We start from the raw sequence: 26311 nt of genomic DNA, 5'->3' as shown, positions 1-26311 counted from the left end.
AGACTTTGCCGCAGGGAGTTTCCTGACTTGAATGGATTTCTGCCTGCAGTATTTGCTTTGCCTATGAATAGAACTATCTATATATGTGTCTTCCTTTTTCAATAAGCTCTTTATCACTTAAGTGCTGACATCTGCTGTGGGCTATTAAGGAAAGTGGGGGTTGCTTTCTGCCTCTAAAAAAACATGTTTCTCCATTTCTCATTTAGGGAAATATAATATTCTGCATTTTTAAAATATTCCTCAAAATATTTCATTCTTCTGGGATGGGGGTAGGTGCTGACTTTCTACAGTAAGTTGGACGGTTAGCTGAAGGATGAAAGATCCAGTTGCTTTTTTCTTTTCGTCCAGAGCTCACTGCAGAAAAGGCAGGATCAACAAACATCCAACCTGAGCTTCTACCTTTCCCTCAACATTCAGTTCAGCCCAGACTCAGTTGGAGTTGACTGAATTAAACAAACAAATAATACATTTTTGTTCAAGCTTCATTGATTTCAAAGTCAAGCCGAGATGCAGTAGTGATCAGCGCTGGTATCACTTTTCCCAAATCCGGCTGGAGGATGGTTGAGTTTATTACTCTTGGCTGAACTGAATGCCAATAATAAAATAAAGACCAATACAAACCAAAACCAAGGCGGGTGTTGTTTGGTTATTGTTTAACCAACGGACTCTAATCGCCTTAAAACTTTCCCTTCGCCCGAAAGGATCGAAAAGATCCGAGAAGAGAACCCAGGAACATAAAGTACTGTCTCCAGGTAACAGAAGGGGAAGGAAAGAGCCGTTACATTTGCTCGGGGCGGGGAAGCAGCCCACCCCTCCCAGCCCCACGGCCGGCCTTAGACTGAGGGAGCCACACCATCCAGCAGTTTCCAGCAGATGAAAGGGGAGGGGGTGGGAGAGCGAGGCGGGGGAAGCCAGCCAGCCCAGGGCCGTGACGTCAGGAAACTTTCCCTCAGTGGTTGAGCCCAGAAGGCTGAAGCCAAGGAGGCGACAGCGAGCGGCGCTTTTCTCTCACGCCGCGCGCGCGGGCGCGCGTGTGTGTGTGTGTGCGCGCGTGTGTCCGCTGTTGCGAGTCGCTGGGGTCGGCTCAAGGCAGGCGGCTATCGGGACTGCAAGCTTTGGACCGCTCCGGAGCCTTCCTCGGCTGACTCTTTCGCCGCATCGTCGCTCTCCGACGCCCTCGCGCCCGCTCCTTCGGCCCAACGCGCACGCGGAGTCCAGGAAAATTCCCTGGCTGGCTGGAATTCGGTGGAGTTGGACGAAGGGAGAACTTGATGACTTGGCGTTGGCTTCGGGATTCCTTTCGGCGACTGACAGCGGGAGGAGGAGGAGGAGGAGGAGGAGAACCAGGAGTGGAGGGGGAGGAGGAGGAGGAGGAGAAAGCGGGCGTCGAGGGAACTCTGGCTGGGTTTGTTCTTTTTTTTAACTTTTGTCTTCTTCGAGGAAGGAAGGAGCGGGGCGGGAGGGGGAGGGGGAAGAGCTTGACAAGAGACCAGGGAATGGCTCGTCTTGATTTTGTGGCGGCAAAGAGTGCGCGCGTGCGCTCGTGGCCCGAGGGAAGCCTGTTGAACGCCGGGTGGCTTTCCTCAGGATGCTGCGGAAGAAGAAGAGGAGGGGGGGAAGGAATAGTCCTCCCCCTCCACACACCGCGGGGCTTTCAGGTTGTTCCGCGTAGCCGCAGCCGCCGTTGAGGAGGGCTCGAAACTTTCCGTCGGCAGGCGGACGCGACGAACTGAAGTTGTTTTAATTATTATTATTATTGTAATTTTTCCTGGGGAGTGTAACTCGCTCCCGTTGGTCTCGGCGGAGTCCCGCGCTTCTTTTTGCCTCGCTTCTCGTGCTGCTTGTTGGCGTGGTAGCTACCCTCTCCCCGTTCTGATACCGGCATCTTGCCCTCCGTTTCAAAAAGCAGACGGAAAGTTGGCGCCGTACTTTTGCTTTCCGGGGTTAAAGAAAAGAAGGCGGCGCGCTCGGGCAGAGAAATCGAGATGCGTGCCTCGGAGCCCTTCGGTGGCCTTTGCTCGAATGTTGCCCGTCTCTCCGGTTCTTTTGTGTGACCCTACGAGTTCACTGACGGTAGTGGACCGCTGGGCCAGCGCTCGCCCACGTTCGTCCACCAGGAGCCGTTTTAGACTGCAGTTGGGTGGGTCTGCCTTCAAAAGCATGCCCCCGCCCCTCCTTGTGCTAAGAATTGTTTACTCTTGAGTAAACTTGCCTGCGACCGGAAGGTCTGGTGTGAAGTCGCTTTTTTTTTTTTTGCCCGATCCCCTCAACTTCGTAGGAGGCGCGAAGCTTCGGTGCGGCGCTTCTCCGTATGGCATTAATGAGGGAGGTGAATTCTGTTTTTCGATGTAGATCCCGCGCCAGCGTTTTCTCCAGCTTTGCTTTTACGTTTAGACTAGAAGGTGGGTGGCAGTTATCTGAAGGACTAATCAGTGGATTCCTGTGTTTGCAGGCTGCAGTCCAAAACCAGTGTCAAGCAAGTGTCAATCTGGTGGATTTTTCCGCCCTGGGTGATGTTTTGGTACAGCAGAAGTACAGCTGATAGAGCGAAAAGCTTTAATTGAGTAATACTGTTTCCATGTACTGCTCATGGGAAAAGATTAGAGGAAGGGAGAGGTTTCTCGACAGAAAGCTCTTTTTTAAGGTACTACTTTTGGATCATACAAGTATGTTTTTAAACAAAAAAAGTTAAAACAACTGATGTTGATTTTTAGGCTGCAATCCTATATTTACTTTCTTCAGAAGAAACATACAGAGATTATGTAACCTACTAATGCCTACAATTAGATCTACAGCTCCTTGATAGTGGACTGCCGGTATTCATTTTTCTCTTTTGATGAGTGGTGAGAATGACCCATATTTATTGTTACATAAATTTGCACTATGCCATCCTATCCCAATTTTTTTGGCAGTTTACAGCAATAAAACATAATAGAAGGACATCACAACAGCCCAGATAAACTAAATTCCCAAGTGTTCAGTTAAACACAACTATTTTAATAACTTTGTTAGCATTCTTCAAAAATCCTAAGAAAATGTTATGTTGTACAAATTTGTGTGTGTGTGTATGTGTGTGTGTGTAATGTTTTCAGTAATATAGTCTAACTAATTTGGAGATACAATTTACTGTACCTCTTAAACTTACTTGGAGACTTCAGTTCCTGGAAACTGAAAGTTGGAAGAATTATATTAATACAAGTCAAAAAAATCTGAACCAGAATTTAAAATAGCAAAGTTTCCTGTGTTTTCAAGATGCAAAGTTTATTTGAGAATCAAAAGAAAGATACATGATACTAGCTTTTGTAGTTCCACAAAAGATGATAGGATGCTGGTTCAGCTAAAACATTTCACTCTGAAGACAAACCTGGCATCATTGCAAAGATTAATGAACACAAGTTACTTTTGCAATGTCATTCGGTTTATGGATAAAAGCATACATGTGACTTAATTCCTTAAAACATAACCTGTGGGGGTGGGGCAACAGCATCAGATTTTCATTTAAAATGGGCTGCAGTAACAGCTTTAACTTTATTTTCCAAATTGCATTCAGAATAAATGAGGGAGAGGTTAAAAGAAAAAGTTCTGAAGCATAGAGTTTTGTACAATTTTTCCAATTAGTAGCCGGCATGCATTCTTCAATACTAATTATTTCTGATCTAGTGAATTATACACAATAGAAGTCTATTTAAATTTCAATTTTGGTATGAGAGATGTCAGGGTAGAGGAGTTCAGATTTGTTCTTGAATGCTTTGGTGTTAACTATTTTCCTCTATCTAAGGGCTAACACTGGAGAATGATAGTATATGTGTTGCTATATTATATAAGTATCTGGTTTATGTTTTTATGGTAATAGTAGTTGTCATTTTTATCATAATTATTAACTCTGTTGCCAAAGTGCCTGTAAATCTATGAACGCTGTCTTGTCTATTTTGAAAGCAAAAGTCCATGGAGTGTGCCAAGTTTTTCCAGAGAGAAGGTAGCCACTTCTTTGTGAAACAACATCTGTTGATGTTACTTTGGTTTACTACTTAATATCTTACCATGGAGACCAACTTCTTTTGGCTATAGAATTACCAGGTGCCATACAATTAAGTATTTGCAATGCTGCTAATTAATATATTTGCTAAATTAATAGGTAGTACTTCATTTATTTACATTTTGATACATGATGGTACTTAGTATGCATTTGGTCAAACATTTGTCATGTTTTACTATATGCTTGCCATTCCCCCACCCCCCCAATAAATTTTCAGATAAAAGGTTCATATAAAAGCTTTGAAGGCAGAATAAGAAGAACCATAATGTTTTATACTGCTTACTTTGAATAAGGGCAGGCAAGTATCCAGACACTAGTAATCGTTCAAGGTGATGGTGAGATTGAGGGTTATGTTTTATACTGGACAAATTCCAGAAACCAATATAACTTTCTGGTTCTGACTCAAGTAGATGAATTATTTTGCAGCTAGTAGCTGTTGAAGGAGCATTCATTAAGAAAATATATTTTCTAATAACTAAATTTTAAAAAATGGTAACCTTAACTAACGGCTTTGATCATGCTTTCTTCTTGCAGTGGTAAAACCAAAACATTAGTTGATCATTACAAATATGAAGCTGTAGTGTACTGTATCAAACACTGTTATTGGCAAACACATGGTATGTTGATGCAAATTACCAGTAGCCCCTTACTCAATTCAGCCTCTGTAGTGAGGGTTTCTCATTCTTGCTCTTTTCATTCTTAAGAAATAAATTTCTATGTTAATTATTTTTAGTGAAAGTAGGTTGATTAGTGGTGGCCTAATAATAGATTATCCTTGTTACTCAGCTCATTTTTGAACCAATTCCCAATTCTGTTAGACACAAAATGTACAAACATGTTTAAAGAAATACTCTTGAAATTAAATTATACTGATCAAACAATCAGGTAAAAACTAAATAAGTCATTAAAAAGCCACACTTCTCTTTTTCTCCTAAAGCTGTAGTGATTCTATAAACGTATTTAGGCCTAACTAGGAAATAGTGGTGAAACTTGTAGCTATGATTTATTTAAAAATGGCCCTTTAATTTGATGGCCTTTTGTTGAAGTTACAACCTTCACCACACCTTTGGAGTGTACACTTCACCTGTACAACTTTTATCTATTTCCCTCCGCCGATGCTGTTACTTAATTGGGTACTCAATACTTGCAAAGCCTATGTACATAAGCAAATTTCCAGCTCTTGTTATTTGCACAACAATGACTCTTAGGTAAATTATAATTTCTGTATATGGGATAATTCAAAGAAGAAGTCCCCTCCCTCAGATATATAGCAAGTCTGAGCACCAAAAGAGCTATTGATGTCTCAGCATTCAGAGAGCTCCAAGGACACCACAGTTCAACCAGGAGCTACATATATTCTCTTCCATTGAATAAGTCATCAATAAACACATAGATCTAAACTACATTTACATACCATTCAAAAGAAGCAATAAAAAGTTAAGGAAATAAAAAGACCAAAATACATTCTTTCCAGCAGTCTTCAGTTAAGCAGGGATTAACATAAGACAGACAAACAGAAAATAGTATCCTAATCAAGGAACTACCAAGGGAAAAACACTAATATTGGCAGGGCAAGCTACTGTATATAAAAAGGAAATAAGGGCTACACTCATTAGCACTGATTAAATGATGAAATGTCTGCAAACAAATTTCTCACAGCTAGCAAGCAGATTTCTTCAAGAGCACTGGAAGCTGGTCAATTCTGGACCATATTTTAATCTACCTAGCTTAATACGTATGCTATAATTTACAGTCTGAAGCCTTACTTAGATTGCCTATAGATGCCATAGATCAAATATCAATCTCATCTGTAGGTCTTTTAGCATGGGGAATTCTTGAAATGGAAAATCCATTGTGAATACATGAAATGGATACATATAAGAAAAATACAAAGAAACAATAGACAGGGACAGTAGGCACATTGGTGTGCTTAATACATCATATGAGCCCCATACGACTCGCATTGAATTCCCATTACTTGTCTTAGCTCCTGCCAAACTACCAGTTCGAAAGCATGCAAATGCAAGTAGATAAATAAATACTACTTTGGTGGGAAGTTAATAGCATTTCTGTATGACGACTTGGTATATAGTCATGCTGGCCACATGACCACAGAAGTGTCTTTGGACAACACTTGCTCACCTGGCTAAGAATTGGAGATGAGGACTGCCACCTAGAGTCAGACATGACTGGATAGGGGAAACCTTTACCTTTATGACCCAGTTATGATTCATAATTTATAGTTTGTGACTGGACATATTATAGGAAGGCAACCAAGAATAACTCATTCAAAAGACCCTGGTTAAATAAACTCTGGCTTAGTGAGATATGTGTATCAATTCAAAACTTTCTTGTCATTAGATAACTTGAAAAAGATATATTAGGATTTTTCCCTACTGCGAAATTATAGTGCTAATCACCCATTCTTGAACTTGGAGAAAACAAACTAATATTAAATTTACTAACCTCTTGAGTGAACCATATTCAGTCTCTGCTGGCAGTCGCTGCTAATCACTTGATTTCCTTCCTATGTTTCAAATGTTATGCACTGCAAGGCTGCTCTTGGACAAGGAGGGAATTGCATTGCAACTAAAGATGATTTAAATTTTAAATCATTTTCATTCATGGGCTGGGCTTAGACTGAAGGTTAAAAAATGTGGCCAGGACATGTTTGTGCAGGATTTAGATCCAAGTGTGAGTAAGGTATGGAGCAGAGAAAAACACATATGAACTGGAATGTTCAAGTGTTATTTTTTATTTTGGAGGGCAACTTGTTCACTCACATTTATTTTATTTCAGTTATGGTAAGTTATTAGCAGGCCAATGTGTGTTTATGCTTCTAGGTTACAAATGGAATTAACTCATAAAATTATTGATGAATGGATGAATGATTGTTTTCTTTCATACTATTACTACAAACAGGTATTGAAATTATTAATAGGCTCAAGACAAGCAAAGTTTCACTATTTCAATCAATGCATTCTTTACCAGATAATTTTCAGAATACGTGGCGGTGTTTTAAAGAAGAATTATTGGTAAGCATAGCTATCTGTTTGGCTTTCTGACATATTTAAATTTTTTAATGCCAGATCCTTTCCATTTTGCTTATGATACAAATTTGTAGTAATATTGATATTTTTTTAAAAAAAATTAAACATATTAAATACATTTCTCACCTACATGCATATACCTATTGACATTCATGAAGGCTAATGTAATCAGTAGGTGTTTATCTGAAGCCTGAAAAGAGAACATACTTATTCTCCTCCATGCTGCATCGAGAGCCCAGGATGGGTTGACTCCTTCCTATGATGTCATTTAGCTGAGTCTGTACTAAGATATAAAAGCCAGCCCCTGGAAGAGACCCCAGCTTTTGACTCAGCTCCTTTCAGTCAGAAGCTGTGTCTCTGAAAGCTTCTGTTAGATAACACTCACCAGCGATCTTCAGTGCCGTTTTTCCTCGTTTCAAGTAGCCCCCAGGATCTGGGTAGCTGCTCTTCCAGGAGAGCAGGGCTCTCTCTCTCTCTCTCTCTCCTGCAAGGTTGGGAGCAGCATTGCCAGAGTGCTGTTCAGGCAAGTTGGGCAGCGTCTGTAGACCTCCTCCATGCCTGCGGTTTGAGCGGTTGTGAAAAACGATCAGCAAACCAATACCAGCGTCAGCCAGCTGATTGTGTGGCCAGAAGCTGCCCTTTCCTTTGCTGACCACTCTGGGCTCTTTATAGCCTAAGGATAAATTCTTCGATCTCGGAGCCTGTTTCCCATAGTCAGTGGCCATCTTGGATTGAAGCTTTCCACCACGAGGTGAGCGGCCATTTTGTAAGCCCGGGGGCTAATTTATACCCTTAGGGGCTTAATCCAACAAATTTACAAACAGTTTCTTTCCATCGTAAGAGCCTTTATTCTGCAAATGGAGCAAGATAAGGGTCAGGCAGAGCCCCCCCGCCAAGGGGAACAGTCTTTTAAGCCAATAAGAGAAAAAGTTGTAGGCAACGCACCCAATCAGTCCAGAGGGAGGTGGCTGCTAAAATCAGAGCTAAGGCTCTAGCCCCTAAGAAGGCAACTCAGGCTGAGTTGAGGGCAGAAAAGTGCAGACATGCAGCCCTAGAGAGGCAGTTCAACAGAAGTATTCAACAGAAGGGAGTGCAACTACAGCATGTTTCAGGTGATACCTATGGGCACCAGCCAAGCCCTCCCAGGGGAGGAGAAGTTATCTATGAGCCTTTCCATCCTCCATCCTGGTCTCCTGAGGCTTCTGCAGTACAATGATCCTCAGGATCTAGGCCTTATTTCCAACAGGCTTCTGGGCCCTATGCTCCTCCCACTCCCTCCAGGCCTCGGACCTCTTCTCAATCTAGGCCTGAAGCCACCTTCACTCCCTCAGCAGCGGGCCTTTGGCCTTCTGCCTCTACCTTTGAGTATAGACCAGGGGATATCCAAGATGTTGTCTCTTTGGCCATTAGGCAAGGATTGGCTGAAGGCTTCAAGCAAATCCTTCGACCTCCAGAAAGGGTTCAAGCCCTTCTCTCTTCTCAATGTATAAGTTGCCTCATCACCCTGATTTACACAGACCCCAGGATCTCAGGGTCCATTCTTCTCTACCAGAATGGGAGGAGGTTGATGAGGAGGGAAGGGCTTCACCATCTGAACACAGTTACTCGTCTCGTTCAGAACGTGAAGAGGGTGAGACCTTTGACCAAAATCTTCAGAGGAAGAGGACTCTCGCCCAGAGTAGACATCCTCTGCATTGGTCTTCAATCCTTCTCTCTTCAGGCCATTACTCAGCATGGCCTTGGTCACTGCCAAGCTGTCGCCAGAGGAAGTGTCTTCTGAGCCACAAGGAATTCCCTCTAGCCTGGGAGACTCATTCTTCTCCAAGCCTGTAGTGTATTAAGGAGTTTTGCCTTTTCCCACTTTGTTCCTGGACATGGTCAAGGAACAGTGTGCTTTCCCTTCGGCAGGTCCTCGCCCATCTTCTCTAGATAAGCATTTCTACAATGTCAGCGCAGCCTGGACAATTCCCTGGCAGTGCCTTCTGTTGACATTCCGGTTCTGGCCTCGTCTCCATTTTCTGGCACTCTCACATGGGCATCCATATGGTGGCTGCACCAACTCCAAATTAGATTGCCTACTTCTGACCTTTGGTCTCACCAAGGCCTTAATAAGATTATCACAGCGGCAGAATTCACTGCAGATGCCACTATCAATTCTGCCAAATTTGCATCTAGGGCCATGGCATGTTCAGTAGCAGTAAGAAGACTGTTATGGCTCAGAAATTGGCAGGCGGAGTCACGCTGTAAATGGAAGCTGGTTTCAGTTCCATTCGCGGGCAATAAGCTTTTTGGCAATGCTCTGGAACCTAATCTCATCGAAACCAGAGGTAAACGTAAAATTATCTCTTCCTCTGGGAAGAGAGCTGACTATCACCCAGCTCCTTATACTGGTAAACAGCCCTTTTGGGAGGGTGGGGGTTGTTCCTGCCGTCGCTCTAAGTAATCTCTCATTCTCCCCACCCATCGGAGGTCGCCTAGCCTTCTTTGCCTCCAAATGGGAGGAGTCAGGCGGATGCACTATTAGGTTAGGATTACAATTGAACTTCCTAATGCAGCTCCCCCCCCCCAAATTGATCTGTCCTCTCGGGACATTTCAAGGCAAGACCTCATGAATCAGGCCATTCAACTCCTTCTTGAAATCCGAGCTATTCAAACCTGTTCCCCCCTCTCAATGGGGACATGGGGTTTATTCTCGCCTTTCATTGTTCCCAAAGCCTCAGGGGGGTAGCGAGCCATCCTGGATCTAAAATTTCTCAACCAATTTGTAAAATACAGGCTTTTTAAAATGCAGACTCTGCATTCTATTTTAGAGAGTGTTCGGGAGGGCGATCTCCTCTTTTCCACTGATCTCATGGAGGCTTACCTCCACATCCCCGTTTGGCCTCATTATCGCCAGTTTTTCCGTTTCTGTTATCAGAATACCCATTGTCAGCATCGAGCACTTCCCTTCGGCCTCTCATCGGCTTCAAGGGTCTTCACGAAGGTTCTGGCAACATTGGTGGCATCTCTGCTTTCTGTTCTAGTGAGGATCCAATGCTACTTGGACAACATTTTGATTCTGTCCTCTTTCATCCATGCAGCCCATCGGGATCTGCAAATTACCCTTTCATATCTCCAGAGCCATGGATTTTTCCACTCCTGTCCACTCTAATGGTTCCTGCTTCCCTACCAACAAGCAGGAACCATCCACTCATCCATCAAGGTCCCGCTCCTGCCACAGATCCGGAGATCTCTGAATTGGTGGTGTTCCCTGTTAATCTGGAAGGGACTTCTTTTCAGGGTCCCAGACAGGGTAGTGATAACCACTGATGCCAGCCTCCTGGGTTGGGGTTCCCATATGCAGGGCCAGATAGCTCAGGACCTTGGTCCAGGTCAGAGCAGGCCCTTCCCATAAATTGGCTAGAGCTCAGAGCCATTTTTCTAGCTCTCAAGCATTTCAGGCACTCAGTGACCAGCTCTTATGTTCTAGTCCTTATGGACAACATGGCCGCCATGGCTCATGTCAACCGGCTGGGGGACGACGAGGTCCAGAGCCCTCATGGGAGAGGCTTTACGGTTGGGGTTATGGGCAGAGCAACACCTGTTGTCGATCTTGGCGGATCACTTCTCCGGGATCAACAAATCCCAGGCCAACTGGCTCAGCAGGAGCCTAGTCGACCAGGCAGAATGGTCTATTTCTCCTTCTCTATTCAGGGACCTTTCCCTCAGATTCGGAACGCCGGAGGTGGATCTTCTCCACTCCTCAAATTGCCCAGGTCACCAGATTCTTCACCAGGTTTCCTTGCCAGGGAGCGGAGGGGACCAATGCCCTTCGGTGCAGATAGCCCCAAAGTCTCCTCTATGCCTTTCCCCCACTCCCATTATTCTGGCAGTAATTTGGAAGATGTTGGAGGAATGAGCATAGCTCCTCCTCCTGGCATGCTATTGGCCAAGGACACCCTGGTTTGCGGACCTGGTCAACCTGTCAGTGGCTTCTCCTTGGAGGATCCCAGCCCATCTAATCTCCCTTCATCAGGGGATTCTGCTCCACCCGGAGTCCCAATGGCTCAAGCTGACCATGTGGCACTTGAGCGGCAGCGGCTAGAGGTGGCTGATCTTCCTGAAAGGGTCATCATCACTATCTTGGCGTCTTGCAAGCCTCCCACAAGGCGACTCTATGATGCTACCTGGAAGGCCCTTCCCGATGGTGCCTTAGGGAGGGTCTCTCTCTCCTGCTTTAGCCCAGTTGGCAGAGGTTCTTAGATTCCTCCAGCGTGATCTGGAGAAAGGTTTGGCCCCCAACATCCTATGCAGGCAGGTTGAGGCCCTCTCCTTGGTTCTTTCATGGGGTTCGCTTCCTTCCTTATCCCATCACCCTTCAGTCAGGAGGTTTTCGAAAGGGGCTTCCAACCTGCACCCTCCGGTGGTTCACAGGTATCTTTCCTGGGATCTTCATGTGGTCCTTTATGCCCTTACAAAGCCCCCTTTTGAACCCCTTAGAACATTGTCTCTCCGTTTCCTGACTCTGAAGGCAGTGTTCCCCGTTTCCATCAATTCAGCCAGGTGGGTATCCGAGCTCGCTGCTCTTTCCATCAGACAGGACCTTTGTTCCTTTCATGATGATAGGGTTGTCCTCAGTCTGGACCCCTCATTTATTCCAAGGGTTAACACCTGTTCCACAGGTCCCAGGACATTATGTTGCCTGGCTTCTGCCCCCTCCCGCACCATGACTTAGAGCAGCAGTGGCACTTGCTAGATGTAGGTAGGGCTCTTAGACTATACATTAAGCGCACTTCCTTCAGGAAGTCAGAAGCCATTTTGTTTCCTTTTCCCTTCTCACTTGGGGCACAAGGCCTCTTCTCCTACTATTAGCAGGTGGGTCAGATCTTGCATTGAGCAGGCCTACAAAGCTGCGGCCCTTCCGGTTCCTCGAGGTCTGATGGTGCACTCTACCAGAAATGCGGCCACTTCAGGTGCCCGGGCGACCCAAGCACCTTTGGAGGAGATCTGTCATGCAGCCATGTGGATATCTCCATCTCCTTTCATCAGATACTACCATCTGGATGTCTTTGCCTCGGCAACTTCAGCCTTCAGCAGACGGGTGCTTCAACGAATAGTTCAACAGTCGGTGTGATGAGCCAGACGAGGACCCACCTGTGGACATGCAAGCTTTAGTATGTCCCATCCTGGGCTCTCGATGCAGCATGGAGGACAGTGGGTGTTGGTAGAAGTTACCCTTAACACCCTTTCTATCTATGCTGGGAGAGAGCCCAGCCCCTCCCTTGATTCGCCCGGAGAGAGTAAGCCATATTTCTGTATTCATTTGTGCTTTCAGAGACACCTTTCAGTCTGTCAAGTATCTTCGCCAAAGCTGGGGTCTCTTCCGGGGGCTGGCTTTTATATCTCAGTACAGACTCAGCTAAATGACATCATAGGAAGGAGTCAACCCATCCTGGGCTCTCTCGCAGCATAGATAGAAAGGACATTCAGGGGAGCTTCTACCAATGCCCAATTCAAAGCAGAGCACCTTTGTGAATGATTATCACAAACAAAACTCAACAGAGACTGTCTGAGACAGTCTCTCTCTCCACTGAAGGAAAACAGAAGCCATCTCAAAGATGTTTTGTCTGATGCAGGAGGAAGACTATTCTTAGTATTAAAAGAACAGTTTTTGGAGATGTTGCACTGAAGCTGTAGTGGTGTTCTTTATATCTTTGGGATTATAGTTTGCATATTTTTTGTTTAGCTTAGTCTCTTGCCTTGTGACTCAGCTGAGATGAGGCATACAGTTCTCCAAGTTGTAGCACGTGTTTCTAACCACAGTGTTTTGTCAAAAAACATATGTGACCCCAAACAGATAAGGCAGTCAGGCTTTAGCTATCCCCTGAGAATATTTTCTATGCTAACCTTGAATTCTTCATCATTTTGTCTGCTTTAATTCTTTCTCCCCCCCCCCCTCCTTTTTTTTGCTCTTAATGCTGGAATCCTTGGTTTTCTTTTCCTTGTTTACTGATGAGAAGAAAAGAAGCAGTCTTTTTTTAAAGTTCTCTACTAGCAGCTGAGTAGAAGTGGTGTTGAATAAACATAGCTTGGATATCTTAAGATTGGCAGCTTTCAATATGCTCACTAACTCTTCAGTAACACCATTTCTGTTCTTGCAGAATGTACCACAAGGAGATTGTTTTGATATAATGTCTGTTTTCATTCACAGCCTGTTGCAATTTCATTCAGTTCCAGTGAACTGAAATCTAGCTACTCACCAGATTGGTTAGTGTGTGTGTGTGTGTGTGTGTGGTGTGTGTGTGTGTGTTATTAAGGAGAATAAAGGACTGGATAAGTAATGGTACAAATGTAGCTAAGGAGACTAAACCCATAACAGTGCCCCTTAATCGGTTTCACATGTGCATAATTTAAAGGAAAATGCCTCTTGGTTTTTGTCTGTTTTTTTCCATTTCAGTTTTGCTCACAAAGAACCTCATAATGGAAGGTACACATTTCAACATTAATATTTGAATGCTGTAATAGCATACCTATTTTGCAAATGTAAGGAAATTTGTAGAAGCTACTTATTTAGCTAGAATGGTACTAATACTCATGTCATTGCATGCCAGACAATAATTGTTCTTAATTATTAACAGTTGTTTCTGCTCTCTGTTATGTTACAGTGTTAGAATGCATTGCTATATGACAATATATGAGTGCAAAATGTGGAGGTTCATAAATGGATAACATTTATCTATTATTCAAACAAGAATATATTATGAATATTGCCACTAATGGGTGTTTATCAATTCAGATAGCCTAATGTCAATGTACTTGTTTAATTAGCTTAATTTTCAAATTTGTTTTCACCTAAGATAATTTGAAAACAGTTTACCAGTAAATAATAAAACAGGAGTTAAATGAAACTATATAAATAAAATCATCACTCCTTATATTCAGTAAATACAAAAATTACAACAAAACATAAAAAGAAAGATATTCTAAAAGGATCTATTCCTGGGATAGTTTTTAATATCATAAATGCCTGGGTGAAAAAATATGCCTCCATTTTTTCCCTAGCAGGATATATTATTGATATTATTGTTGTTGTCTATTTTGTATAACACAAAGTGGCATATATTATGCTTCCCCCTCTTGTTTTTTATAAAACATCAATTCTGTGAAGTGGGCTAAGTTGAGAGAAAGTGACTGACCCAAAGCCACCTATCTACTTTTTATGCTTAATGGAGAACTAGAACTTTGCAAATATCCATAATAATGTTGATTAGAGTACATCTGCTGAATAATATAGTTTATAGATTAAAACCTGCATATGGAGATCCAAATGACCACAACCCTGTTAACCTTTTACAGGTCCTTAAAGATTTGGCTGCTCCTCTGGGAGTTTGGGCTGGGAAGCTGAACTTGATTAGTTTGTATTGTTCTTTTCTGTAATTGGAATGATTTGTGACCTCAGTCACTTGTTATTTGGACTGTTGATTGTTTGTGTTGATTTTGATCCTTGTATGCCACACCCAATCATTATCACGAGATGACCAGCTATATAAATCTTATACCTCAGTGTTTCTCAATTTTGGCAACTTTAAGATGTGTAGAGTTCAACTCCCAGAATTTCCATTCAGCAAGGTTGAGAAACACTGATATATATCAGTAGATAAAACATGCCCAACCAGTTTTGTCTTAGAGAGATTTTAGAAGTCTATAGTTTTACCACGGATAGAATAGTTAAAAGTCCTTGAAAACACTCGCATGTGATTTTAGCCAAAAGGATGAGAAGCAATGAAATAACTGAGATAACCAGATTCACTAGATTGGATGCATTATCAGAGTTACTGTTAATTTTAACCATAAAACAGTCCATGCATGAATGATATGCAACTGGGAACATCCCTCTTCCATAACTTGGCTTATCTTTTTGCATCTACAAGACAGGGAGCTAGTGTTAATTTTACATTTCCCTTTGAATATGAGCAATATGTGACTAAATCATTATGTTCTTTAATACACTCTACTAGTCTGCCTAAAAGCTGTTGATGATAGTCCCCAGTTTAGCTATAGTGTGAAAAGATGATTAAGCTGAGATTCTTGTTTGATTTTGCCACTTGAATGAAAGGAGGCATAAAATACTTGGAAATGAGATGTATGGAATGTTTATCCAGGATTAATAAATGAGGATTAGATTTAAAGAAGAAATGAAATTTGGCCTTTGGCCTCAGTACAACTCAAATGTTATATTACACTGGAGAATTTACTACAATTTGTTCAATGTGTTTAATGTTAATTGATTTATCAATTTCATTGTTTAAAGTGAATAGATAGGAAGATCACTAGATGCTTGTCTTGGAAGATCTGTATTGACTACCAGTTGCTTATCTGATGCTTTGTATTATTAATGTTCCATTTGAATAGCTTCAAAGCATTTGTCTTTTTCAGTACTTTTTTTTTTTGAAGTTAGAAATAAAGCTGGATTCTTTCAATGAATTACTTTTAGCTATGTATTTTATTTTTTTAGTGTGCATAGATGGTATGTTTGAGTCAGTTCTGAATTACAAAACTCTTAAGTCCAGGGGAAATAAGTAGATCCATGATGAAGATGAATGATTTGTTTTTGATACTCCATCCTTAGGAGATTGAAGAATCCAAAAGGCTTTCTTGTTTGTAATAGTTACTTTTTATGTGGCTAAGGCTATTATAACAGGGATGGTGGGTATGACCACTGATAAGATTGTCCCCATATTATTATTTCTTTAAATTCAATGGCTGTTCAACTTCATTGGACTCCTTAATTAAATCACAATGTAGTGTGCTGCAGGGATATGCACGCTCTGAAAATTATTTCGAAGAAGTGTTTCAGAACATGGGTCATCATAGCACATTTGTGCTAGTCACTGAAACTGCCAAACTCTCTTCCTAGTTTCCAAATGAGCCTGCTGCTATTAGATTGATGGAATCTATCAATTAAAGTTAATGCTACCCTTTTTCATCTGGTATAGAAGCCACTTTTTCATCTGGTATAGAAGCTTGAAAAAAGGCAGGTGTTAAGGACTTGTCAATCATGTTCAAAACTTGGGCAACCCTTGAGATGCTAACAAAATTGCACTTTAAATTTGGTGCTTAAGATGCTTTTAAAAAGTTAATTATATATACAAGAAAATAAAGCAAAGGTTCAGGTTTATTTTAGTATTTCACCACTAGGTACCTATAATGTTATCTAATGAAACATTTCAGATGGTGAGGGGCTTATCTAGATTCTACTAAAACTCTTCTGCCTGTAATCTTTATGTTGGTGAACCAGTACATCATAGAGCAGAACTTTTTTCAGTGAAGATACTTCAAGCAGGCTAGCTTATAGTCCAGAATCCGGAACCCATGATTTTGGTGGAATTGAAATTTGACACATTTTATAAAATGCTTTATTACATAAAATTATATTAAAACACTTTCTGGCATAATACAAATATCATAAAATATTTTGTATGGTCATATCCTAAGGTTTGACTGTGCTGTACAGTTCAGGTTTCAAGGCAGATATATTTCTAAATATCGCCCTTTTTAAGAACTTTTCAAGTACATTGCCATTATTAAAAACATTGAGGAATCTAGTAGGGAAATATTTCTGAAACAATGACCCAACGGATCACTGGCTATCTAGTTAAATACATACCTGGAAGTTCAGATCATGAAGATCTTGAAGATCTGCTGTTACAATTTATATTTTGTGAATTAAATATTCATATTTGTGACAATTGAATTATATTATAAGCAATAAAAATGATGTGTAGTTAGCATCCTTTCGATTCTACTATGTGTGCTATTCAGTTTGTGCCAGCTTGATGATGTGTACAGATCTAGGTGGAGCATTGTCACTGAACACTATGAACTATTAAGCGCTGAAATTTATCAGAGTTTATCAAACTTTATGGACTTCAAAGAAAATGGGCACTTCTCTAAATGAGTTGATAGTTTTCTTTTCTCCTAAGAAAGTCTCCTCCTGTAGAGTAAAAATGAGAACTTGATCAAAGAGGGTATCCAATTTTTAACATGCCCCTTTATATGGTCTCTCAATTATGATTGCTCTACAATAATAAGTTCCTCTTGTTATTTTTGACTTATAGAATTATTATTGTTTCATTTTCTTTGCTATCTTGCTTTGTAATGATTTAGATAAATATGATAAATTTATGCTTTTCTTCTTCTAAAACTTCTTCTTGTAAAACATTCTTCTATGTTGGAGAGAAAAATCTGTGTCTTTTATGTGGGAAAATAAAGACTCTGTATGAATTGTGTATTTTGAAAACGGATTTCTACACGCAATGGCTTCAAAGGGAAAGCCATGAGGGGAGAATAAATAGGAACATCATAATATTCCTCAGGTTGGGTTTCTAGTTGGAGATTATTTATTTATACAGTTATTTATATTGTTCACTTGCCCAAAGGACTTGAGGTGTTTATAATAACAATAATAACAACCATTAAAAGCAACTATCATTTAATCCAATCAGAGGCAGATTTATCAGCCGAATATTTTTAAGGCCCTCTTTGAGAAGCCACTGCATTTTGAAACAGCTGAACTTGCTGAGTCACCTTCACAGTGACCCATGCAGATTATGTTAGTCCAGTTTTGCTCATACTTGAAGAGTTACATTAAGATGATCTTATTTAAATATGTCTCAGTGTTTCAATTTACTGTTTCATTTATCGTTGTCCTCCTTAATTATGTGACAATGTATAAATTGTATTATCTCAGTGTATCTGTTGACGATGACTTTGTTTGAATGCCAGGATTCCAGGAATTCCATAGTATTTGATGACTTAGTTTGGTCTAGGATGCTTTTCACTTTCCCAATTGAAACTATGGTTAAGCTGGTCCTTGCATGAAACTTTTTCTATCAATAAAAATATATTGAGATAAACATATTTACACACCATTTAAAAGAGATAATAAAGAAAACCTAAGAAGGAAACAAAACGTCCAGAAACCATTTTCTTCAGCAGCCAACATCCAAATAAACAAATAATATCACTCCAGCTAGCTCAGGAGGAAAGATTGTTGGGCAATCTTTCCCAGCATGTTTGAATGAATGTTTCTATATTAACAGTATCCCAGCAGTATTGTGTATCCAGATCCAATAGCAATGGGCATACATGTTTGATAAAATAAAATTTCTGTAGACTGGTCACTTGAAGATAAAGCTGGAAGAGATTTAACTCCCTCCCTTAGTCCAGGACGATGGCATTGGTTGAATGTTGAGATGCACTAGCAGATATACGAATTTCAGAACAGACCAGGACAGAAATGAACAGACCAGAATAACATAGTTGGAAGGGACCTTGTAGGTCATCTAGTCCAACCCTCCTGCCCAAGCACAAGATCCTATACAATTTCTGACAGATGGTAGACACTGCAGTCTCTTCTTGAAAGCTTCCAGTGATGAAGCTCCCACAACTTCTGAAGACAAGCTGTTCCACTGGTTGATTGTTCTCACGGTCAGAAAAGTTCTCATTGTTTCTAGATTGAATCTCTCCTTGGTCAGTTTCCATCTGTTATTATCCATTATCGTTGTCATTATTAGACAACATTAAAATATGTGATTTTTCCTGGTGAGTTTAGGTTTTTTTTCCCCTTGTGTTTGTGATGATTGTTAAGAGTCTTTGAGGAGAAGTGGCATGCAAATATTGCAAATAAATTATCTATTTTCCTTCTGTATCTGCTTCTTTGATTTAAATACCAAATTCTTAGTTAGGGATTTCCAGCAGAAACCATTTTTATCAAATAACTTTTCCCAAAACAGCTTTACTATAGTTATAAACCAGTACTTGAAATGTATATATTTTAATTTCCTGTTAAAATGATTCTGGATTCTATGCATGATATGTTAAAATATTCCTTTTGGCAGAAATGCTCTATTGGGAGGATCTACTTGAATGCCTCAATAGACTGTTTTGCATAAACTTAAAACAGATAAGGTATAGAGTATGAGAACTGAGTGCAATAGCTTGCATTTGCATTTTTGTTTGCTCAGTTTCTGCAAGAATCTTTCCATCCACCTTTCGGTAGTCAGCAGAAACAGTGTCATCTGTCCCCCAGCTGCTCTCAAGCCAGCATTCTGTTGGAAAAGTTACACGCATCTGTACTAAGCATCTGTTTGGAGATGTCTCCAAGGCATTTAATGGTCTACTTTGTACCATTAAATCTGATACAGAAAAATAATGTGTTCATGGTGATTTGTCTCTGAATTATTACTTAGAAGAAAATTGATACACTGTTTATATATAAACTATAACTTCTTGTGAATTAAAGATAAACATTGTTATAGTAAAAAAAAAAGACAAAGGACTTTTTGGGTAGATGTGATTTATGAAAGATCATTTTATTTTTTTTCCTCTTCTGAATTCTATATTGTAATATATGTAGGTAATTCAAAGGGACAATATAATCTCATCAAACAATGATAAATTTTCTGAATGTTTCCTTTAACACAATTTATATTCCCCCATTATTCTTTTTTAAAGCCTTCAGTTTCATAAATATTGCCATCAGTTTTAAGGGAGAGAAAAAGGCTTCAAATATTTTTTTAAATGTCTGAAGAAGTATTCTATAACTGCAGTGCCCAAAAGTTAGAATTAGTGAGATGAGAGTGTTAAGTTTTGGGAAGAATCAAAATTTGCAAATAAATATAAATTAAAGAAGACAAATGTAGTTATGTCAATAGAAGGTTAACCAAAAGGATAAATACTCATTAAATGTAGCTATTGCATTTCCTAAGAGATAGTAGTATATAATGCAAGTAATGAACAATTGTGTTTGCAATTAGCATGTTTCTCATTTAATTTGCACTCTTGGGTTTGTGATCTTAAACATGGAAAGACTGTTAATATATTTTATTTTCTTGGGTTGCAGTAGTAAATTTCCTTCATTGTTGAGGTATATTTTCTGATGTTCTGAATATCTAATTTTTCACAGCTGAACTTCTTTCCTTATCTTGCTTCAGGATTGATAACTCACTATTGATTCTGAGATTTTTTTTAAGATTATGTCTCAAAAGAATCTTGGATCCCAATTATTTGGATTTATACAAAAGGAAAAAATATTTATAAATCATGAATTCATCTGTAATCCTTGATAAACTCCATAGTGGGAAGACAGATGCAGGAATGGGAGATCTTTTTAGGGGATCTGCAATTAATAGTAAAAAATATTCTACTTCAGTATATCAACATATAGATATAAGACATTGGCCTCAGTATACAGGTCAACAGCACCATTTACCTAGGTACACTTGTCTAACCATGTAGGTATGAATAATACTTATAAAAAGGAAGATGGGGAGAGTTCAACGGAGTTGCAAGTTCAATAACGAAGTTATTCAATTGTATTAGTTTAAAGCAGTGGTTCCCAAAGTGGGCGGTACCACCCCTGGGGGGCAGTGGGATGACTTAGGGGGACGATAAGAAGCATGGGGGTGACAGAGGAGTGCTGGAGGTGGGCCCCTTGCAGGGTGTAATTCAGCTTCCCCCACCCCACTTACCTGGCTTGCTGGTGGCCAAGAGGAAGGCGAGCCAGGGCTGACCTGTTGCTGCTTGGGTCCCGCCTGGATTCTTCGAAGCTGCTGGGCCTTGCCTCCTGGGGTGGGGGTGGGGGGAGTGACCAGGGAGCATGATGCTATGCCTCCCACATCACCCCTTGCCTGCTGCCCCTTCCCTCTACCACCCGCCAGCCTGTGTGCTTTGGCTGAATGCGGGCCGCCGCTGTGAGAATGACGCGAGTCAAGCCTCGCAAGAGCAGATCTTCCACCCATGGAGCTTGCATAGAAGCAGCCCACATTTGGCTAAAATGCTCGGAGGGGTGGCTGGCAGAGGGGCGATGCAGGCTGCGTAAGCCTTGTGCTTCCTGGTTGCTTCCCACATTCCCCCTCAGCAGCTGCGACCCGCGAGCCATAGCAGCTGATGAGATGTGAGCTGGCAGGAAGCCGAGTAGCGACAGGTGTGCCCTGACTGGCTCACCTTTCCCTCTGCCACCAGCCGTGGGAGGAAGGTAAGTTTGTAGCAGTTGGGAAAGCCCAAAACGCTGTGGAAAGGTGAGACAATCAGGGTGGGCTAGTTCACCTTTCCTGAAGCTCAGTTCTCCCACAGCTTCTGCGATGGGCGAGGCTGCAGTCTTGCTTGAAGTTCCCAGCCATTTCCCCCAAAGAGGAAGGAGTGGAAGTCTTGCCCATGGCCCCTTTGTTGGACTTAGAAGCCTTGCCTGCTGGCTTTTCTGGGCAACGGGGACCGGGCGTGAACAGACAATCTTGCCCAGTCCTTGGGACTCTCGTCATGAGTGATACTGCCAGGTGACTACCTTGTTGGAAGGTGTGTGTGTGTGTTTCAGGTGGGTCACCTAGCTTAGGAGTAGAGAGTAAAGGAGGAAGGGAAGGGATAGAAAGAGAGAGAGAAAGGTGAAGAGACAAAGTAAAGAAAGAAAAGGGAAAGAAAAAAAGGGAGAGAGAAAGGAAGAAAAGGGATAGACAAAGAATGGGGAATGGAAGGAAAGGACAGAAAGAAAGAGAAAGAAAGGAAGAGAGGGAGGGAGGGAGGAGAAAGTGAATGGTATATATGGAGGGAGGGAGAGAGAGAAAGAAAGGGAAAGAGAAAAAGAAGAAAGAGATGAAAGAAAAGCAAGAGAAAAGGGAAAGAAAAAAGGGAGAGAGAAAGAAAGAAAGAAAAAGAAAAGGGAAAGACGAAGAAAGGGGGGATAGAAGAAAGGGAAAGAAAGAAAGAAAGAAAGAAAGAAAGAAAGGGCAAGAAGGAAGGAAGAGAAAGTGAGTGAGATATCTAGTCCAACCACCTTCTCCAGCAGGGTTAGAAGGGTGTGTGTGTGTGTGTTTGTGCGTGTGTGTGTGCGTGGCTGTCAAAACTCCAAAAGCAGGTCAAGTAGCTCTGTGAAGGTCAGTCATAAATTAGAACACTTGCTAAGTAACTGGCCATTGAGTGAGGACCGCTTGTATTTGGTTTGCCAGTCACATGGCCACAGTTTTAAATATTTTAAGCTGATATTAAGACCAGAAATTCTGATCTGATGAATTCCAGATAGCAGCTCATTGTGAGAATACTTAAAAAAAAAAAAACACCTCTCTTTTCTATTAATCAAGTTATTGCATAAGTGAGAAGAGCCTTTGTTCCTGTACTTGAAGTGCAGATTTGTATGATGTTATGAATAAGAAACAAAGTATGATAACCTTTCAATAGTAGTGAATCTGTAAAATGTTATCAGCCAGCATAAAATTAGAGTTGCGATTGAATCAAACAATTGCATACATTAGTTTAAATTAAAATAGAATGACATTTAGGGACACGCTTTTGTACAAACACATTTAAGAGTAATTGCATTTATAATCAACATTTTAATACAGGAGCAATGGTGTTCTAGGCACCGATATCAAAGGTTATAGGTGGAAGAAAGGTAACAAGACATTGAGCTTGATAAGTATAACAATTGTTTGACGTAGGGCTGAATCTCTAATTCTTTCTCTTTTTATATAATTTTAGTAAACACAGATAACTAATATATATATCTCAAAAAAGAGAGAAAAAGTGCAGAAAAAATATGGATAGAAAATTAAAAAAGTAAAAGTAAAAAAAATATAAGAAAAGAAAAAAAATAGATTAAGTAACTTCCCCTTCACCCACAACAAATATAAATAATTTTAACAACTTATTACTTTCTTTTAGAATACAATATCTTCATCATCTATCTCACATCTATAAAAAGATCCTTAGAACTTTGTCAGTCCAGATCAGAAAAAAATCCATTAAGTTTTGTAGGAAACAACATATCAACCCAAATAAACCCATTTTATAATCTTTCCTTTTAACAGTCTTAATCTTTAATCCCTTCAAATGATGTCTTGGAGTTGTTTTCATTTTTTTAATTCCTTCTCACAAAATCGTTCAGAACTTTTAGATCTCTTTTGTAACTCCAATGTAAGAAACTTATCCAAGTCACTGTTTTGGTTTCCCATTTGTACATCCCTTTCAACTATTAGACATTTGTATATCCAATTTATCTCTATAAAGCTATCTACCTATAATGGCAAATACTTTTAAGATTAACTTCTGATCCATTGTACACAAATATTCTCAAAAATTCCAGTGTTAAAAGTATTTTACTCCATTCAGTGTAAGTCAGATTTAAGTGTTAATTTTAATATTTGGTTCTATAACTTCTCTAATATCCAAAGATTTCCATCTTTCATGTTTTTTTCCAGAATTCAAGCAGCACATTTTCTCATGGAAAGGATTCTCATGATGATTTAAAAATCTTATTTCAAATCCATCTGGCACCTTACTTCTTTTATAACTTTCCACAATCAACATTGTAATCACCCTTTTGCCACTTATTCCCCCCAAAATATTTCTTTAACGTCCTTAAGCATATATTTAAAACTTCTTTTGTTAAGGATTAAAGGAAACCCAAGCAGTGGATCCTATATCACTTGTCAATTGGAAAGATCTTAATAGTTGAAAGGCAATCAATAGACAATTTCCAAAGTAATTAAGAAATTAGGCTTGGCAGTACTTTGCATCCTTAACATTTCATTGTGGGTGAAAGTTTGGTGGAATCCCTTGACTCCAAGCTGCTTAACTGGTGAGCTGGCTTGAAACTTGCAGTTTACTCATGAGGAACTACTGCACTGTATGTGGGGGGGAAAACCTGGAATATGGGTGAAGAGATATTACCTGGGGAATGGCACATAAGAGATTATTGATCAGTCTACCACAGATAAGTTGTGGGCCCCATTTGGTTGCAGAGGCAGTTCAGGGTTTTCCTAATGCTCTGGTAAATGGTTGGATTGAGATCTTAGTTGCCACTTGGAACAAGAGGGCAACAACAGCCTTGGATTTGATTGTGCCTCTGTGGGCTCTATATGTTCTGGCGGGTACTTATTCTTCTATTGCTCTGTCCGATGTACGTGCCAGGGCATGATGCATAGGGGACTTCATATATGCCCTTGGTTTTCCAGGTCAGTTTTATCTTTGGGGTTTCTTAGGATGGCTGCTATTTTTCTGTCTGTTTTGAAGGCAGTCTTGATGTGATGCTTGTGTAGTATAAAATTGACCTGGAAAACCAAGGCATATATGAAGTCCCCTGTGCATCATGCCCTGCCACATACATTGGACAGACCAAGAGAAGAATAAGTACCCGCCTAGATGAACACAAAAAAGCAGTAAAAAAGCTGGAACACACTTCCACACTAGTCCAGCCCATCAAAGCCACAGGTCATAGCATCAACTTCAATGGCACCAAAACCCTAGCCACTATAGAAAATCCCAGCTATAGAATTATCAGAGAAGCCATAGAGATTGAAAAAAGACCTGAAAGCATGAATAGAAGAGATGACTCCACCAGACTGTCAATTATCTGGAAGCCTACACTCACAAACAAAAAAATCTCCACACCACAAGCCAGCCAAACACCCGGGCACAAACAGACTCCCCCTCATACCTCCAGCTCAAACACATCCCAACCAGGCACCCAGATGAAACCTAGCTTCCTAATAAATGATAGCCATCCGTTTACTCAGAGCCAAGCCACACTAAAAGCCTCCAATACAGGAACACAATGTTGCCAGCTAACCAAGACAAAAAAAGCTACAAAACAGACAGAAGACATTAGAAACACCAATTAAGCAGAACACAGCAAACTCCAAGACCAATAAACACAGACCAAGACTCCCAACCAACCAGGATGAAGAAAAAACCATTCTAACACAGCAATTTGGCTAGCACCAAATTTAAAACAGAAATGGCTGTGAAAGTCTGACTCACAGACGAACACTATACAGAAGCCTGGTGATGGCAGATGAGATATATACCCGAACAAAGCTGAATACCATACATATAAATACCCACAAAAACTTAAGAAAACAAAGATAGATAGATAGATCAGGCGTCTGTATGGTGTTTGTCTGTGAGTCAGACTTTCACAGCCGTTTCTGCATATATCAGCAGCCTAGCAATTTCATATAATACATGTAGATATAAGGGAAAAAAAGGAGAACAATCTAAACTACTAGATACTCTTAAGGAGTTAGAAAAAACACTAGAAAAAACACCACATAATAAGACAGCAAATATGGAGAGGATAATGATTAGACATAAATTGAATATGTTAGCACAAGATGAATGGTTACAGGACATGAAAAAGATAAAACAGAATTATTTTGAACACGCGAATAAGCCGGGAAGGTGGCTAGCCTTTTGACTTAAGAAAGAAAAAGAAAAAAGAGCAATTCAACAATTGAAAGATGCTGATGGTACCCTACAACACCAAACTGAAAAGAAAAAACATATTGTTAAAAGTTTTTTTGAGGAATTACATAATAGGGAAGACGTACCAGAGGGAAATATCCAACATTACTTAAAGGAAAAGGGCTACCTGTGATCCCGGAAGAGGATAAAGAAGAGATAAACAAGGAAATAACATTAAGAGAACTGCAAGAGGCAATCCTGAAACAGAAAAACAATAAGACACCAGGACCGGATGGTTTCCCAGGGGAACTGTATAAAACACTCCAAGAAAAATTAGAAATGAAATTATTAGAACTCTATAATGGGGTACTGATGACAGCAACATTACCTAAGTCATGGGGGGAGACATACATAACATTGATCCCAAAAGAAGATTCGGACCATCAATTAGTTCAAAATTATAGGCCCATATCCCTTTTAAATGTTGATTATAAAATATTTATGTCCATAATGGCAGAAAGATTGAAAAAACCCTTAATCAGATCATTCATAGTGACCAAAATGGATTCTTACCGAATAGACTAATTAAAAATAATACCAGAATGGTATTGAATATAATAGAATATTATGAAGCAAACCCAGGAAACAATTGGCAATGGTCTTCCTCGATGCACAAAAGGCATTTGACAACGTTAATTGGCAGTTCATAATACAACAATTAAAAAGTATGCAATTTGGCAATAAATTTATTAAATTGATTTTGACAATTTATACGACACAGACGGCCACTGTAATAATGAACGGTGACAGAACGTAAACATTCAAGATCAACAAAGGAATAAGGCAGGGATGCCCACTGTCACCCCTTCTCTTTATTCTTACCTTAGAAAACTTACTGGAAAACATTAGGAGAAATGTAGAAATCAAAGGGGCTTTAGTTAAAAGGGAGCATTATAAGGTACAGGCATTTGCCAATGATACAGCATTTTTTTTTGGAAGATCCAGAGGATAC

At 40.4% G+C, this 26311-nt stretch overlaps 1 protein-coding gene across 9 annotated transcripts in view; it reads left to right on the top strand.

Annotated features, from left to right (window-relative positions):
* Positions 1–941: 941 nt before the first annotated feature.
* Positions 942–26311, top strand: part of GULP1 (GULP PTB domain containing engulfment adaptor 1) — a 148356-nt gene continuing 122986 nt past the window's right edge. For 4 of the 9 annotated variants that reach the window (XM_026696929.2, XM_087919826.1, XM_087919828.1 and 1 more), the window contains exon 1: positions 948–1405. The gene's annotated coding sequence lies outside the window, so the exon portion shown is untranslated. Of the gene's footprint in view, positions 1406–2714; positions 2844–26311 lie in introns of all 9 variants that reach the window. The other 5 variants (XM_087919825.1, XM_087919822.1, XM_087919829.1 and 2 more) reach the window with 3 other exon arrangements.

This window comes from Pseudonaja textilis, chromosome 1 (genome assembly GCF_049901715.1).
Source record: "Pseudonaja textilis isolate UNSWEBS1 chromosome 1, rPseTex1.2, whole genome shotgun sequence".
Taxonomy (NCBI): Eukaryota; Metazoa; Chordata; class Lepidosauria; order Squamata; family Elapidae; genus Pseudonaja; species Pseudonaja textilis.
This window is presented reverse-complemented; position numbering and strand designations above follow the sequence as displayed.